Below are 18091 nucleotides of genomic sequence, written 5' to 3' on the forward strand. Positions count from 1 at the left end.
AGGAATGAAATCTTGCTATTTGCCACAACATGGATGGAACTGGAGGGTATCATGCTGAACAAAATAAGTCAATCAGAGAAAGACATGTATCATATCTCACTGATATGAGGAATTTTTAATCTCAGGAAACAAACTGAGGGCTGCTGGAGTGGTCGGGGGTGGGAGGGATGGGGTGGCTGGGTGATAGACGTTAGGGAGGGTATGTGCTATGGTGAGCGCTGTGAATTGTGTAAGACTGTTGAATCACAGACCTGTATCTCTGAAACAAATAATACATTATATGTTAAAAAAAAAAAAAAAGAAGAAGATAGCAGGAAGGGAAGAATGAAGGGGAGGAAATCGGAGGGGGAGACGAACCATGAGAGACTATGGATGCTGAGAAACAAACTGAGGGTTCTAGAGGGGAGGGGGTGGGGGGATGGGTTAGCCCGGTGATGGGTATTAAGGAGGGCACATATTGCATGGAGCACTGGGTGTTATACGCAAACAATGAATCATGGGACACTACATCAAAAACTAATGATGTAATGTATGGTGATTAACATAACATAATAATAATAAAGAAAAAGAAAATCATTAGGTTAAAAAAAAAGTTTTTATTTATTTATTTATATTAGAGAGAGAGAGCAGGAGCAGGGGAGGGGCAGAGGGAGAGGGAAAGAGAGAATCCCAAACAGATTCCCTGCTGAGTACGGACTGCCCACCCCCTGCCCACAAGGCAAGGAGGCTCAATCTCAAGACCCTGAGATCACAACCTAAGCAGAAATCAGGAGTTGGGCTCTTAACTGACTGAGCCACCCAGGCACCTGGGATTGAATTTCTTTATAGTTTCACCAGCATTTGGTGGTGTCACTGTTTTTAATTTTAGTTCTTCCAATAGGTGTGTAGTGATGTCTCATTGTGGTCTTAATTAGCATTTCCCTAATGGCTATTGACATGAAACATCTTCTTACATGCTTATATGTCACCCATGTATCTTCTTCAGGGAAAGAAGTTCATCTTTTTTTTCTTTCTTTCTTTTATGGACTTTTTTTGGTGTCATGTTTAAAAACTCTTCACCAAGTCTGAAGTCCAAAAGATTTTCTCCTATGTTTTCAAGAGGTATTATAGTTTTACATTTTTATTTAAATCTATCGTCTGTTTTGAATTAAGTTTTGTGTAATTTGTGAGGTTTAGGTCGAGATTCATTTTTCTGCCTATGGGTATCATATTGTGTCAGCACAATTTGTTGAAAAGGTTATTCTTCCTCCATTGAATTGCTTTTTACCTTTGTCAAAAAATCAGTTGGCTGTACTTTTGTGTGTTTCTGTATTCTCTATCCTATTCTTTTGATCTGTGTGTCTATGCCTTTGCCAATACCATAGTCCAGATATTGTAGCTTATAGTAAGTCTTCAAATCACATGGACTGGTAATTCCTACCACTTTATTATATTTTTCAGAAATGTTACAGATATTTTACTTCTTTTGCCTTTCCATATAAGCTTTAGAATAATCTTCTATATACCTACAAAATATCTTGCTAAGATTTGATAGGAATTGTGTTGTATATGTATGACAATTTACAGAAAATTGATGTCTTTCCTATGTTGAGTCTTCTAATTCATGACCATGTTATATGTTTCCATGTATTTATATCTTCTTTGATTTCATCAGCATTTTATAATTTACAGTGTATCAGTGTTGTACATATTTTAGTAGATGTATATGTAGGTATTACCCTTTTTTGAAGGTTTGGAACTGGTATTGTATTTTTAATTTTGATTTTGATGTGTTCATTGCTAGTATATAAAAATGCAATTGACTTTTTTTTTTAATGTTTATGTTGTACTATGTGACATTTCTGAACTCACATATAAATTATAGAACTGTTTTGTAGATTTTTGGAATTTTCTACATAAACAATCAGGTCATCTGCAAATAGAAATTATTTCTTATTTTCCAACATGAGTGCCTTTATTTCCTTTACTTAACTGTATCCTTTTGGCTACAACTTCCAATTCCATGTTCAATAGTAGTCGTGAGACTGGATAAATTTGTTTTATTCCTAAACTTAGAGAAAAAGCATTCAGTCTTTTACCACTAGCTGTAGATAATTTGTAGTTTTCTTTTTTTTAAAAAAAGCAAGTTAGAGAAGTCACTCTATTCCTAGTTTTCTAAGAATTATTACCATGAATGGGTGTTGAAATTTGCCAAATGCTTTTTCTGCATCAATTGGTAGGATCATGTAATTTTTCATGTAATTTTTCTTTCTTACTCTCTTAATATAGAAGGTTATATTTCTTGGATTTGGAATATTGTTCTAGTCTTGCATCCCTAGAATAAACTCATTTAGTTATGATGTACTAGTTTCTTATGTTTTTCTGAATTCTATTTGCTAATGTTTTGTTCAGAATTTTTTTATCTATATATATGAGGAATATTGATCTGTTGTTTCTTCCCTCCCTCACTCCTTTACTTCTTCCTTCCTTCTTTCCTTCCTTCCTTCCTTCCTTCCTCCTTCTTTCCTTCCTTCTTCCTTCCTTTTCTCTCTCTCTCTCTTTCTCTCTACCATTTTTGTCATCTGGATTTGTATTAGGGTAATTATTAGCTGTATCAAATGAGTTGGAAAGTCTTTCCTCTTCTATTTTTTTATATGAGCTTGCTTAAAATTAGTTCTTGATTTTTTTTTAGTTCTTTTAAAAATGTTTAGTATACTTTTCTAATGAAACTATTTGAGCCTGGAGATTTCTTTTTCAGAATTTCATTAAATAAACAATTTAATTTCTTAAGAGTTATGGAGCTGTTTACATTATCTATTTCATGTTGGCTGAGTAGTGCTAATTTGTGCTTTCAAGAATTGGTCCATTTCATCTATGTTGTCAAATTAATTTGTGTAGAGTTTTGTATTGTTCCCTTATTATCCCTTTGATACCAGTAGAGGCTAGAGAGGTATCTCCTATTTCATTCATGACATTGATGTCTTCTCTCTTTTTTTCTAATCTGTTACACCAGAGATTTGTCAGTTTTACTGATCTTTTCCAAAAACCAGATATTTTTTATACAGTTTTTCTTCATTATTTCTGTTTCCTCACTTCATTAATTTCTGCTAGTTTTGTTTCTTTAGTTATTCTTTCCTTCTTCTGCATGCTTTGGGTTTATTTGTGTTCTTCTTTGTCTAGTTTCTTGATGTGAAAGCTTAGATTATTGATTTGAGATTTTTCTTTTTTGCTAACAGGCATCTAGTGATATGCATTTCCCTTTATCACTACTTCAGCTGCATCCCACTTATATTGATATGTTAATTTCATTCTGTTAAATTTATTCTTTTTCTACTTCCTTTAATATTTCCTCTTTGATTTCTGGATCACTTAGAAATACAGTGTTTAATTTCCAAGCATTTGGAGGTTGCCCTGTTATTGCTCTAATATTGATTTTCTACTCTGATGCTATTGTGGTCAGAGAATACACTATATATGATTTAAATTCTTTTTAGCATTTTGAGTTTGTTTTATGGTTAAGATATGGTCTATTTTGGTAAATGTTCTGTGGACATAATGTGTAATCTATCGTTATTAGGTGGTATATCCTATAAATGTGTATTAGATCCTCTTGGTTAATAACAATGTTGACTTCTTTTATATTTTTGCTAATTTTATATCTAGTTGTCTATCACTGCTTGAGAGATGGGTGTGGGAAGGTTAAATATAATTGTGGATTTGCCTATTCTTTCAGTCTACCAGTTTCATTTCACATATTTTGCAGCTTTGCTGTTTGGTGTATACACATTTAGTATTGTTGTCTTATTGGTGGATTGGCCCTTCTCACTATGTAATGACCCACTCTGTTCCTGGTAATATTCTTTGCTGGGAAGTCTACTTTGTCTGATATATTAATACAGCCACTCCTGTTTTCCTTTGGTTATTTGCATATTCTTTATAAATACTTAGACTTTCAACCTCCATATGTCATACAGGTATTCCCCACTTTTTGAAAGTTTGTGTTATGCCACTTCACTTTTATGAAAGATCTACATTAGTACCTGTTTCCATTAACCTAAAGAAATCCTAAGAGGATTTTCACTTTAATGAAAAAAGGCAAAAAGAGCGTTCAGTGTTTCTTTTGCGGTGAGCCGTTCTAGAGATAGGGCCAACCAGTAGCAGCAAGAGGTGCTCCACCAAGTTCCTTCCCCAGGAACGATGCTCAGCATCTCAGCTTTAAGCCTCCCTAGCTTTGAACTATGTCTATGAGCATCTGTTTTTTCTCTTGATTTATTTTGTGCATCCACTAGCAAGATGTGTCCTCAGGAATCAGAAAAGCCTAAGAGAGGTTATTTTTGGGATCTGGGAATGCTAGAAAAATTTTCCATATAAATTAATGATAATTGCTTCTTCACTTTGTGCCATGTTGTGGCTTATGTAAGGTTTCATAAGAGCACTCTACTTATAGATAGTGAGGGAAACCTGTATTTTAAGTGAGGTTCTTGTAAAGAGCATACAGTTGCATCATAATTTTAAATATACTCTTGTGATCTTAATTTTTTTAATTGTTGTAATTAGATTACATATAATGCAATTACTGATGTGTTAAGAGCTTATGACTATCATTTTATTTTTTGTTTTCCGATTGTTCTATTTGTTTTTCAGTTCTGTGTTTTCTTTTTCGTCTCTTCCTATAGGTTACTTGAACATTGTTTAGAATTCCATTTTAATTTATCTGTGATGTCTGTAAGTGTATCTTTTTGTTTAGAATTTTTAATTATTTGCTTTAGGTTTTATATTGTGGCTACATAACTTATAACAGTCTACTGGTGTCAACATATGACTAGTTGGAGTAAAGTATGCAAAATTTTTCTACCCTTACATTATTCTACCTTACCTCAATTATAATTATCTTAAATATTTCCTGAGAGCTAAAGTAGACAGTTTTATAATTTTTGCTTCAAAAATTCACTGAAAGCTAAAGTGGACAGTTTTATAATTTTTGCTTCAAACATCAGGTATAATTTAGAAAACTTAATAGGAGAAGGGAAGTCTATTGTATTTGCACATAATTTTGCTTTCTGTTATTTTTTTCTTCCTTTTTGATGTTTCAAAATTTGTTCCTTTATCATTTCTTTTCTGTTTAGATAACTTCCTTAAGCCATTATTTTAGGGTAAATCTGGCAACAATCTTTATTCATTTTTGTTTCTGTTTTGTTTATTTTATTTTATTTTCCATCATCTGAGACTGTCTTGAATTCCTCTCTATTTCTGAAGTCTATTATTCTTGGGTGTATATTCTGGAATAAAGTTCTTTTATTTCAGCACTTTAAAACATACTACTTCTGGGGTGCCTGGGTGGCTCGGTTGGTTAAGCGTCTGCCTTTGGCTCAGGTCACGATCCCAGGGTCCTGGGATCTAGTCCTGCATTGGGCTCATTGGGCTCCTTGCTCAGCGGGGAGCCTGCTTCTCTCTCTGCCTGATGCTCCCTCTGCTTGTTCTCTCTCTCTCTCTCTGACAAAAAAAAAAAAAAAAAAATGCTACTTCCTTTTGGCCTCCATGAATTCTTATCAGGAATTCACTATCATTAGAAAATATTCCCCTATAGGTAAGGTGTTGTTTCTCTCTGTTTGCTTTCAAAATTTTTATTTTCCTTTAATTTTCAAAAGTTTACTATTATGTCTGGGCATGAATTTCTTTGGGTCTATCTTGCTTGGGATTTGCTCAGTTTAATGTATGTCTAATTTGGGGAAGTTTTCAACTTCTATTTCTTTGAATACTTTTCCCAACTCTGCCCTTTTCTCCTTCTCCTGGAACTCTGATAACATGTATGTTAGATATTTTGTAATAGTCCCACAGATTCCTGAATCCCTATTTTTGCATTATTTTCAAATTATATTCTTTCTGTTCAAATTGTATAATTTCTACTGTTCTCCCTCCAGGGTTCTTATTTATATTTTCTATTTCTTTGTTAAGGATTTCTGTTTTAAAAAATACATCACATATGTTCATAATTGCTCATAGAGGCATTTTTATGATGAATGATTTAAAATTCTTGTCCGATATTTCTAACATTTGTATCACTTAAGTGTTGGTATCTGTTGATTACCTTTTCTCATTTAAGTTGAGGTCTTCCTGGCTCTTTGCATGTCAAGAGATCTTTGAATTAAGTCCTAGATATTTGGGGGACTATGTATGAAATTTTGGATCTCATTTAAGTCTTGGTTTGGCTAGCCTTCTTTGACACTAGTCTGGCAGGGGAAGGGAGAGTACCGCTCAGTACTGCCAGGTACAATGAAAGTCCCGATTCCTTACTCAGCCTCCTTTGACTGTAGAGGAGGTAACTTCTCTTTACTACTGAGTAGTGATGAAGTCCTGACTATCTATTGACATCACCTCAGTCAAGAATAAGGAGGGGTACCCTGTTACCTTCGGGTGGAGGTAGAAGCACAGGATTCCCACATGGTCTCCACCTACGTCAAAGGAGAAAAAGAAAGACAGCCTAGTTGCCACTCATTCTGCAAGGATAAAAGTCCTGGCTCACCACTCAGACTTATCTGATCCATCGTAATTGACAGAAGGGTTAGGCAATTTTTTTTTTTTTTTTTTAAGAGAAGTAAGCCTTTATTTCCTTGTTTCACAAATAAAGTTGGCTGAATCGGTTGCTTTTTGGTGATTAGTGAAAGAGACCAAATCCCCTCTCCTTGTCTGACTCCTGTGACTCTTCCTTCGCTTCAGCCTTGGCTGGGGCTGCAGCAGCAGGTGCAGCGGTGGTGGTGGTGGCCACAGGGGCGGTAGCCACAAATGCAGATGGATCAGCCAAGACGGTCTTGACCTTTTCAGCAAGTGGGAAGGCTTAGTCAGTCCCCACAGACAAAGCCAGGACCTGCTTGTATCTTTTGGTGGTAGAATGGGGCACTGATGCAATGGTCAGGTAACCTATCTGCAGACGTACACGGGCAACACTGGGGACACTTTCCATGAAGAGAGAATGCAGAGTTTCCTTTGTGATGTAAGCACTTCAGGGTTGTAGATGCTACCATTGTCAAACACCTACTGGATGGTCATCCCAAAGGAGAAGGGGGAGATGTTCAGCATGGTGAGCAGTATGGCTTCACTGGCTCCCACTTTGTCTCCAGTGTTAAACATCTGCACATCACTCAGGATTTCAGTGGTTCCCCTGGAGATTCTAGTGGTGATGCCTAAATCCTGGAAGAACAAGGTCTTCTCGGGCCCCAGACCAGGGTTCTGGGCTGACACAGAGACTCTACGTGGGCTATGCCACCAGCACAGGTAGCAGCTGACACCTTATTGGCCAGCAGCATGTCCCTGATCTCAGTGAGGTCCTCCTTGGTGAACATAAAGCCCACATTCCCCCTAATGTGAGGCGATAGTTTCTGCAGAGCAGGCTTGTTCTCCAGATGCCTTCAGATGACCTTGTGTATCGTGGTGTTCTTGCCCATCAGTACCACAGCCTTCCCATGGAGGGACATGTGGATCTGCTGCATCTGCTTGGAATCCATGTTGCCTGCTCCCACAGTGAAGCATTTTGGCTATTCATCTAAAAGTTGGATGATCTCGGAGCATCTTGGTGGCTCAGTTCGTTGAGCGTCTGCCTTTGGCTTAGGTCATGATCTCAGGGTCCTGGGATTGAGCCCCGCATCGGGCTCCCTGCTCAGTGGGGAGTCTGCTTCTCCCTGTCACTCTCTCTGTGCTCTTAATCTCAAAAAAAAAAAAAAAAAATGTAAATAAATAATTAATTAATAAAGTTGGATGATGTCAAGGAAGTATTTGGACTTCTGGGTCACCCTGTCTTCCCTGGGCATCATGGTGGTGCGTTAAGGATTGCCATGCAGGGTTTAAAGACAATGTCACTTTCATGAGGATGCCTGGAGAGAGGAAGGGCAAATTTTTATAACTAGTGGAGAGTGGAAGTCTAGGTTACATCCTAGGCATTTGCTGGTGTGAGTAGAGGTGGGGCCACAATTTTTTCTGCGCTGTTTGGATAGAGTAAAGTAGCTGTTTTCTAAAAGTTTTTGTTTGTTTGTTTTTTTGTTTTAAATCCTGCTAGACTGTCCCTTTTATGATCCTTTTAAAACCAAACAGGAGCAAACTTTTGTTAGGGCTTTTATTGTCTGTGCCCATTGACATTTACAAGTTACTGGCTTTTGTAACACCAAGTCTGCAATATATAAAGATAAAAGAAAACCCACAGACTCGGCACTGTTATTTCCTGGATGCCAAGGTCCCTTGCCAGTCTGCCTTCTTCTCTCCAGTATTTTTTTTTTTTTAATGTAATTAGTGGAAAGAGTAGAGGATTACTTCTTTATTTTTTTAGGAAAGAGAAGTCTTTTCTTATTCCTTTTAATTTTGCTACCAAGGTTTTAAGTGATTAATTTCTAAGTCATCTGGATTACATCTTTAACAGTTTGGGTTTTTGGTTGCTGTTGTTTTGGTTTTTTTAGGTTATATTGCATTTTGAAATTCTTGTATTTCTGGTGATGTACTTTTGGTGCCACAACTTATGTATTATAGATTGAAGGATAAATAAGTGTGTGTGTATGTGTGTGTGTCCCTCTTCCCCAAATTGTGTTGATTCAATCATCTTATAGCTCTCTGATGCAGAAGAAAACTCTGCCATCAATATGTGTGTGTGTGTGTGTGTGTGTATGTGTGTATTGTGTGTATATGTATATGTATATATGTATATTTTTTTTTTCTTGCTATCTCACTGCACTTGTGCTTCATTGAAATTTCAGAATCATCTCAGAGATTGGGTTTGTTTTGGTTTTAATCAGTTATACCCAAAAGGAAGCAAAATGTTTATATTCACTCTAATTTTCTTTTCCAGTTCAGAGACCCTCTAGGGTGACCTTCCCCAAGGCCATAGTTGAATCAAGATTTATACCTCCCATCTTTCCCAGCGACTTCTCATCCCTGATCCCAGAGATTCTAAAATAAGAGTGCATATCTATTGGAATCTGCTTCACATACTTGAGGGCAATAGTTGTCTTGAATTGGTGAATGGTGGGTCGTTGGCTTATCACCTTGTCTACTTGTTTCTGTTGTATATCTTGCCTAAAAGCCTCAAAGTTTCTTGCGTATTATTATCTGTCACAAACTGTGTGGGACTATTGATATTTTTAAAAATTTTGTTTTAAATTAACTGAATTATGCCCCGAAGTCCCCATTCTTCCAGGCTGGTGGAAAATTTAATCTCAGAAATTCTTATATTCTAACAATTACCATGTACCCAAATATCACCTTCAGAGAGACAAGCTCTTCCTGGCACTTTAAGTGAGGGCTTAGCCAACAAGATACCATGTATCCATACAGCCTAGCAGTGAAAGAGTCCAGGGGATGAATGCAGACAGTAGAGCCAAACAGTTAGAAGTCAAATATTGTCGGGGCACCTGGGTGGCTCAGTTGGTTAAGCGACTGCCTTCGGCTCAGGTCATGATCCTGGAGTCCCGGGATCGAGTCCCACATCGGGCTCTCTGCTCGGCAGGGAGTCTGCATCTCCCTCTGACCCTCCTCCCTCTCATGCTCTCTGTCTCTCATTCTCTCTCTCGCAAATAAATAAAATCTTAAAAAAAAAAAAAAAAAGAAGTCAAATATTGTCTCTACGAGTAGTTGTGCAGCATTGTGTATTATATAACTTGTCTTTGCCTCAGTTTTTTCATCTGTAAAATGTAAATTCTAGTATGTGATCTCAGAATATCTTATTAAGGATTAAATGAATAAATGCAGGTGGAGTTCTCCAAACAATGCCTTGCACACAGCAAGCTCTAGACGTGCGTTTGATATTGTGTTCCCTTGAGGTCTTGCCTTCTCCCTGGGGTACTACAGTTTCCCAAGGACATAGATTAGTCAGCCCCCTTCTCAATTTCAGTCCTTCCCATCTAGTTGCTTCTTTCTAAATTCTCCTTTCCCCTCCATTTCCCTCAAAATCCTAGGAATCCTCTTTGCTAAGCTTAAAATTGCACAAAAGGAGAAGAAGCACTTTTTTTTTTTTTTTTTTTAGAAGAAGCACTTTTAACTTTTATCTGGTCATCCAAAATCTGTGGCAAAAAAAAAAACAAAGCCCAGCTACTTTCTGGATATGGAAGGAGAAGAGTATATCCACAGACAACATATAAATATTATCCTGCCACACATGATCTAAGCCTTTGATCATTTCAGTGGGAATGTTGGAGAGAACTAGAATTTGAAATCTATTTGTTTAAGCTTTTTTCTTTGTGAAAAGATTTCAGGTTTTTTTTTTTTTTTTTAAATCTCTTTTCTGCTAGCTGGTGTCCTATAGAATTTATGATTTCTTCAGAATTATAGAGAAATTGTTTTTACTATATATACATTAAGATAATATTAATAAAATTATAGTAATACAGAATTGAAAAGGGGGCATATTCCTTTGGGTGCCACCTATATGGAAATAGACAAAGTATATAACCTACTTATACAAAACTAAAAAACATACATCAATCTTTTCACTTTGGGTTTACTCATTCACTGTTAAATGTGTCTATAATTTCATATTACTTATGTTTTTTTATTACTTGTGATTTTCTATTAATAGTGCTTATATTATTATAGCTATATAAAGTTTGACATTTGAGCTTACTTCATGGATTTCAGGCTCAAATCGCACTTAGAATAGATTTTCTAGGAAGTATGGTTTTGATGACATGGAAAGTAATCGTTTTTATTCCAGTTGGATAGGGGTCTAAAATAATTATCTTTATTTGGTATCAATATTTTATGTCCATGCTTTACAACTATAAAAATCTGATTTTGTGCCCATATTTTAATTTGCAATGAATGTATATAAGTATATATCTATACGCAACACACTTTTTTGTGTACATGGTTTTATTTTACAAATGAATGCATACACGTATATTTTATATATTTATAAAAACAGTTATGGAATGAATAAGTCATGGGAATAAAAGGGACACTGTAGGGAATATAGTCACTGATATTATAATAGCATTGTATGGTGACAAATGGTAGCTACACTTGTGAGCATAACATAATGTATAGCAAAGTTGGATCAATATGCTGTAGATCTGGTAGTAATGTAATTTTGTGTGTCAACTATATTCAAATAAAAAATTTTTTAACATATATACATAATTTAAGAAATATAAATAAAACATAAATAAATATATAAATAAAAGCATGTATGTATAAATTTATATATATAATATATTTACATAATGTATATATAAAATGTTTCGGCAATTTTCAAAAATTATATTTGAATATCTAGTGATAATTGTTTTTGGTGCCCCAGAATAGCCAAATGTCAAAGGAAAAGTCTCCAAAGTTAAAATAATTTAACATATTGATATAAGTAATACAATTAATATATCATAATGTTATATTAAATTATATTAATTGATGTTAATTTTTATTAATAAAATGCATATCAGTGTAGCCATTCAATTATTGATATAAATTATAAAGTATATTAATGATTAATGTAAATTATAAAGTGTGTTAATTTATAATTAATATAAAAACTATCATATTAAAATGACCAACTGCTTTTATAGGAAATACTAAATGTAAAAGCACAATTTCTTTTTTTTTTTTTAAGATTTTATTTATTTATTTAACGAGAGATAGGGAGCACAAGTAGGCAGAGCGGCAGGCAGAGGGAGAGGGAGAAGCAGGGAGCCCGATGCAGGGCTCGATCTCAGGACCCCGGGATCATGACCTGAGCTGAGGGCAGATGCTTAACTGACTGAGCCACCCAGGTGCCCCAAAAGCACAATTTCAAAATATTAATTAATCTCAATTTTTGTTAGCAACAATTTTTTTTTTTTTTTTAGAGAGCACAGGGGAGGGGTAGAGGGAGAGGGAGAGAGAGAATCTTAAGCAGGCTCCATACCCAGTGCAGAGCCCAATGTGGGGCTCAATCTCAAGACCCTGAGATCATGACTTGAGCCGAAATCAGGATTTGGACACTTAACCAGCTGAGCCACCTAAGCATTGTGGGTAACATTCTTAATTACAGATGTAAACCTAATAGTTTTTGTTTAGTATTACCCATGCATATATTATTGGAAGAATACCTTATTCTGACACTTTTGTGTTGTTCAAAATTTTTTAACTTCTTAACCATCACAAAATGTTGGCAGAGTAACAAGAGCACTGGGAGATGTGGTGAGCACCTAAGTTATGAGAGCTCAAAGCCTGCTTAGATTTATTAGGCACAGTGTCTTCAAAACAGTAATGGATTCTGCAAAGTAATTCTATCCTGAGTGCTATATATGAAGAACAAGTAGACCTATTATTCTTAAAATACCTGCCTAAAAGATACCATTGCTAGAAACTAGAAAACAGAAGAAAGGTTTTTCAGGTTTCTAAACAAAAAGAAAGAGGAAGTGTTTCAACAGGTCATATACTGATGTGATTTTGTGATCATTCAACTCACCTACATCAAATTTCAAGTGAATAAAAGTTGCAGGTACTCAATTTTGTACATTGCATATTTCCCACTCATTAAGTTGTATTTTGTTTTAATTTCATATACCATAATAATTCATTAAAATGATTTATTAATTTGAAATGTATTTTCAAGTGATTATTATATCATTAAAAACAATATTTGACACACTTCTACACTTCCATTAATCAAAATGTTATGTGCACACCAATCAGTATCATTTTAAAAAATCTCACCCTATTAGAAGGTTGTTTATTTAGAAAATGCAGTAAAAATTGCATTGATTAAAATGGTGAAAAAGTAATTTTAAAAATACTCTGACTGGAGCGCCTGGGTGGCTCAGTTTGTTAAGCGACTGCCTTCGGCTCAGGTCATGATCCTGGAGTCCCAGGATCGAGTCCCGCATCGGGCTCCCTGCTCGGCAGGGAGTCTGCTTCTCCCTCTGACCCTCCTCCCTCTCATGCTCTCTGTCTCTCATTCTTTCTCTCTCTCAAATAAATAAATAAAATCTTTAAAAAAATAAAAATACTCTGATGTCTGAGTAATATTCCATTGTGTGTATATACTGCATCTTCTTTATCCATTCATCGGTCAATGGACACTTGGGCTCTTTCCATAATTTGGCTATTGTCAATAATGTTGCTGTAAACATTGAGGTACATGTATCCCTTTGAATGAGTATTTTTGTATCTTTGGGTCAATACCTAGTAGTGCAGTTGCTGGATATTTTAACTTTTTGAGGAATCTCCATACTGAGGAACAGGGTTCCCCTTTCTCTGTATCCTTGCCAACACCTGTTGTTTCCTGTGTTGTTAATTTTAGCCATTCTGAAAAGCGTGAGGTGATCTCTCATTGTGGTTTTCATTTGTATTTCCCTGATGATGAGTGATGTGTCTGTTAGCCATCTGTATTTCTTCTCTGGAAAAATGTCTGTTCATGTCTTCTCCCCATTTTTAACTGGATTATTTGTTTTTGGAATATTACTCAGCCATAAAAAAGAATAAAATCTTGCCATTTGCAATAATGTGGGTGGAGCTAGGGAGTATTATGCTAAGTGAAATAAGTCAGTCAGAGACAAAGACAAATACCATATGATTTCACTCATGTGGAATTTAAGGAACAAAACAAACAAGCAAAGGGGAAAAAAAAGAGAGACAGAAGCAAACCAAGAAACAGACTTTTAACTATAGAGAACAAACTGATGATTACCAGAAGGAAAGTAGGTGGAAGGATGGGCTAAACAGGTGATAGGGATTAAGGAGGGCACTCATTGTGATGAGCACTAGTTTTTGTATGGAAGTGATGAATTACTAAATTCTGCTCCTGAAACTAATATTATACTGTGTGTTAACTAACTGGAATTTAAATGAAAACTTGGGAAAAACACTTTTAAAATAGTAATTTATGAATATAAGTATAAAACATCATGTTTTGCTAGTACTTTGTATAAACTGGCATTTTTGCCTCTGAGAATAGTCCTGTCAGTTCATCCAGAAGTGTCATATTTTTATTGATAAAAAAGAACTCAAAGCAATGGAAACAATGATAATAATATGTTGAGTATATGTAAATAGCTTTTATAAAAATTATCACACTTGATCATCATATCTATATTGTAAGGCAGGCAGGGATTTTGATCTTCATTTTTAAAGTAAGAAAATGAAAAAGGGTGATGTTTAAGGAAGCTTTGTACAATACAGCTTTCTGTGATGATGGAAATGTCTATACTTGTGCGAGCCAATTCAGTAGCTACTGGACTCATATGGCTATTGAACACTTAAAATGTTTAGTGTTCCTGAGGAGTGAAATATTTAATTTTTAAATATTTATTTATTTATTTGAGAGAGAGAGAGAGAAAGAGAGCACAGGGGGAGGGGGGCAGAGGAGAGAGATCTTAAGCGGACTCGTGCTGAGCGCAGAGCCTGACACAGGGCTTGATCTCACAACCCTAAGATCACAACCTGAGCCAACACCAAGAGTTGGACTTTTAACTGACCATGCCACCCAGATGCCCCTAATTTAATTTTAATTTTAATGTTATTAGTCACATGTAGCAATTTGAATAACACAGGCTCACAATGTTGTCCATTTATGAAGTGTTTTACTTATTTACCTTTGCAGTATATGTTTATGTGAGAAATGGAGCTAGATTTGGACTTGTACCTTCTGAGTCCTTCTGTGATGCTGAACATATTGTGGAGCTAGTGAAGCACCTTGCCTAATTCCCAATTTATGGGGAAGCAGAGATTAGAAAACGCATTTAGATGGACATGTCTTGTAATTGCTAAGCAATTCAGTTGTAGAAGAATATAAACTGTTGATCAGCCACTGAATCTAATGAAATAATTTATTTTGTCATTTGAAAATGTTTGTGTCTAAAATCACACACATTTCAAGCTGAAGGAAGCTTTGCCTACTCATCACTAAAGTTAGCTGGTCAAACCAGGCGTTGGCAAAACCCAAAGAAGATAAATAATTCAGCTAGGGATTTACAGAGAATTTAGGGGCATTTAAGATTAATGGAACTGGCTGATCGTGTTTTGTGGTTGACCACTGTATATTTCTGGGAATTAGTTAAGGACTGGATTTTCTCTTGTGAGATTCCAGGGATAGTATTCATGCAGTCCAAATGTTGCTTCACAGCCCAAGCGTTCATTCAGAAACTATAAACAGATATCTCTACTAATGATTGAGAAAGCTGCTTTGATTTTTCCATTCCTTCTCATTCCACAGCTTCAAAACCCCAAATACACATATCTTATGTAGATTTAAAAATAATCTCATCAGCTAAATTGAGAGCTAGTTTCCTCCGAGGAAGAAATAGTGTAGACTGGTCCATGGTGATGCTGGAAGCTATGACAAAAATGTGTTTAAAATAAATATAGTTGTTTTTTTGTTTTCCTCCCCAAAATATGTTTCTGAACATCAGTAATTTCTAACTTTAGGAACATGCTGAGTTCCACCTTTTAGGGATTATTTCTGCCTGTCTCCTTACCCTTGGAGATTGTTGCTTTCTTCGAAATGTCTCATAATCCCTTGGCATCCCCCCCCTTTTTTTTGTCTCACTCAGTGGCATTTGCTATATAGTAATTTCCTATTTTGACGTAGCAAAACATCCCCAAATTTAGTGGCTTAAAAAACTATAATTTTGCAATTTAGGTGGGTCAGGAATCTGGATTGGCTTGGCTGGGTCCTTTAGGTCTTGGGAGCTCTCAAGAGTTCAGTCAAGGTAGGATATCAAGGCTTTACTGAGAAAAGGATTCATCTCCAAGGGTATTCATGTAGATGCTGACAGGATTTATTTCTTTGTGGACTTTAGGCTGAGAACTTGAATTCTTTGCTCATTACTGGCCCACAATTCTTTGCCTGTGGGCCTCTTCATAGAACAATTAAAAACATTGCAACTTGCTTCATCAGAGTGAGGAAGTGAGAAGAGGCAGAGAGAGAGTTTGTGAGAGAGTGTCTGTAAGAGAAAATAGGAGGAAAGTTACAGAATTTTGTCACCTAATCTTACAAATGCCATCCTATCACTTTCTCCATAGGCTGTTATTATGAGCCTCTGGGTCCAGCCCACACTCAAGGAGAGGGGATGACATGAAGGCATGAATATCGCAATGGAGGGCATGATTGGAGTCGTTTCAGAAACTGTTTGCCATAGTCTCTATTTTTAGGTATCTAACAATCTCCTCATATATTTTTTTCCCATTTTGGTCCTGCAAATTTGTTTTAAAGCATAGAAGTGTCTGTTATTGGTGATAACATTAAAGTACAATTAAAACTGAAAAGAGATGTAAATACTTTATTTCAAAGGATATAACAATTGGTACTTTTTTTTTAAATAAGATTTTAATTGTAGTAAAATATACACAAAAAGTACCATTTAACTAATTTTAAGCCTATATGTCAGTAGGGTTAAGTACATTCATGTTGTTGCACAACCAATCTCTAGAACACTTTTCATCTTACAAAACTGTAACTCTATACCCACTGAATAACAGCTCCTATTCCCCCCTCCCCAATAGAGTGTGGCAACCACAATTCTATTTTCTATTTTTTGAATTTTACTATTCTAACTACCTCACATAAATGAATCTGTTTGTCTTACTGTGACTGGCTTATTTCACCTAACAAAATGTCCTTAAGCTTCATCCATGTTGTAGCATGTGTCAGAATTTCCTTCCTTTTTAAAAGCTGAATATATTCCAATGTATGTATATACCGTATTTTTTATCCTTTCATCCATTGATAGACAATTGGATTGCTTTCAACTTTTGGTTATTGTGAATAATGCTGCTATAAACATGGGTGTGGAACTATATTTTTAAGACCTTGCTTTCAAATATTTGGAGTGTATACCCAGAAGTGGGTCTTGTTAGATCATATGATAATTCAATTTTTAATTTTTTAAGGAACCATCATATTGTTTTCCACAGTAGCTGCATCATTTTATATTCTCATAAACAGTGCACAAGGGTTCCAATTTCTCCATATCCTCACCAACACTTCTACTTTCTCTTTTTGCTTTTGTTTGGATTGTAGCCATCCTAATGGGTATGAGGTGGTATCTCATTGTGGTTTTGATTTGTGTTTTCCTAATGATTAGGGATGCTGAGCATCTTTTCATGTGCTTATTAGCCCTTTGAATTTCTTCTTCAGAGAAATATCTATTCAAGTCCTTTGCCTATTTTTAATCAGATTTCTTTTTTGTCCTTGAGTTGTAATTCTTTTATATTCTGGAAATAAATCTCTTATCAGATAGGTGATTTGCAAATATGTTCTCTTACTCCCTAGATTAATCGCCTTTTTACTTTGCTGATTGTCCTTTGATGTACCAAGTATTTGATTTTCATGTAGCCCAAATTACCTATATTTGCTTTTATTGCCTGTGTTTCTGTTGTCATATCCAAAAACTCATTGTCACTTAATATTGTTGATGTCAGTACTGTCCAAAGCAATCTGCCGGTTCAGTGCAATCTCCATTGAAATCCCAATGAGTTTTTTTCACAGAAACAGGATAATCCCTCCTAAAATTCATATGGTATTTCAGGGGACCCTGAATAGCCAAAATAATCTTGAAAAAGAACAGATTTGGAGGTGACACACTCCCAGATTTCCAAACTTATTATATAGCTCCAGTGATCAAAACAGTGTGGTACTGGTACAAATATAGACATATTATAGACCCAATGAATAGGATAGAGAGCCCCCAAATAAACTTTTGCTTGTATGGTAAATCAGGGGCCAATGGTGTAAGTCTCGGTCTGAATATGAAATCCTGTGAACCAGGAGTGCTTATAGCCAAGGGCAAAGGAAAATAAATGTCTCAGCTCAAGCAGAGAGAGCAAATTCACCCTTCTTTTGCTTTTTTGTTTAGGCCTTTAACAGATTGGATGCTGCCCACCTATATTAGTGAAGACAAACTTGTTTACTTAGTCTACTAATTCAAATACTAATCTTTTCAGGACAGATGTTCACAGAAACACCCAGAAATAAGAAATAATATTTTACCAGCCATCTGGGCATCCCTTAGCCCAGTCAAGTTGACACATAAAAATAACTATCACATATATGTAAAACTATATATATCGTATATCATATATTTGTATTTATATATAACAGAGAGAATTGAAGTCTCCAACCAAACTTGTGGATTATTTTTATCTGCTTTCAGTTTTATTA

The 18091-nt window shown here is 35.5% G+C and overlaps 1 protein-coding gene and 1 pseudogene across 3 annotated transcripts in view; one reads left to right on the forward strand and one right to left on the reverse strand.

Moving 5' to 3' along the window:
• The window catches only part of LRRTM4 (leucine rich repeat transmembrane neuronal 4), a 695061-nt gene that overhangs the window by 256907 nt on the left and 420063 nt on the right, over positions 1 to 18091 (forward strand). The gene's annotated exons all lie outside the window — the stretch shown is intronic.
• Positions 6688 to 18091, reverse strand: part of LOC118540312 (large ribosomal subunit protein uL10 pseudogene) — a 28582-nt pseudogene continuing 17178 nt past the window's right edge.

The sequence above is a fragment of the Halichoerus grypus genome, chromosome 10 (assembly GCF_964656455.1).
Source record: "Halichoerus grypus chromosome 10, mHalGry1.hap1.1, whole genome shotgun sequence".
NCBI lineage: Eukaryota > Metazoa > Chordata > Mammalia > Carnivora > Phocidae > Halichoerus > Halichoerus grypus.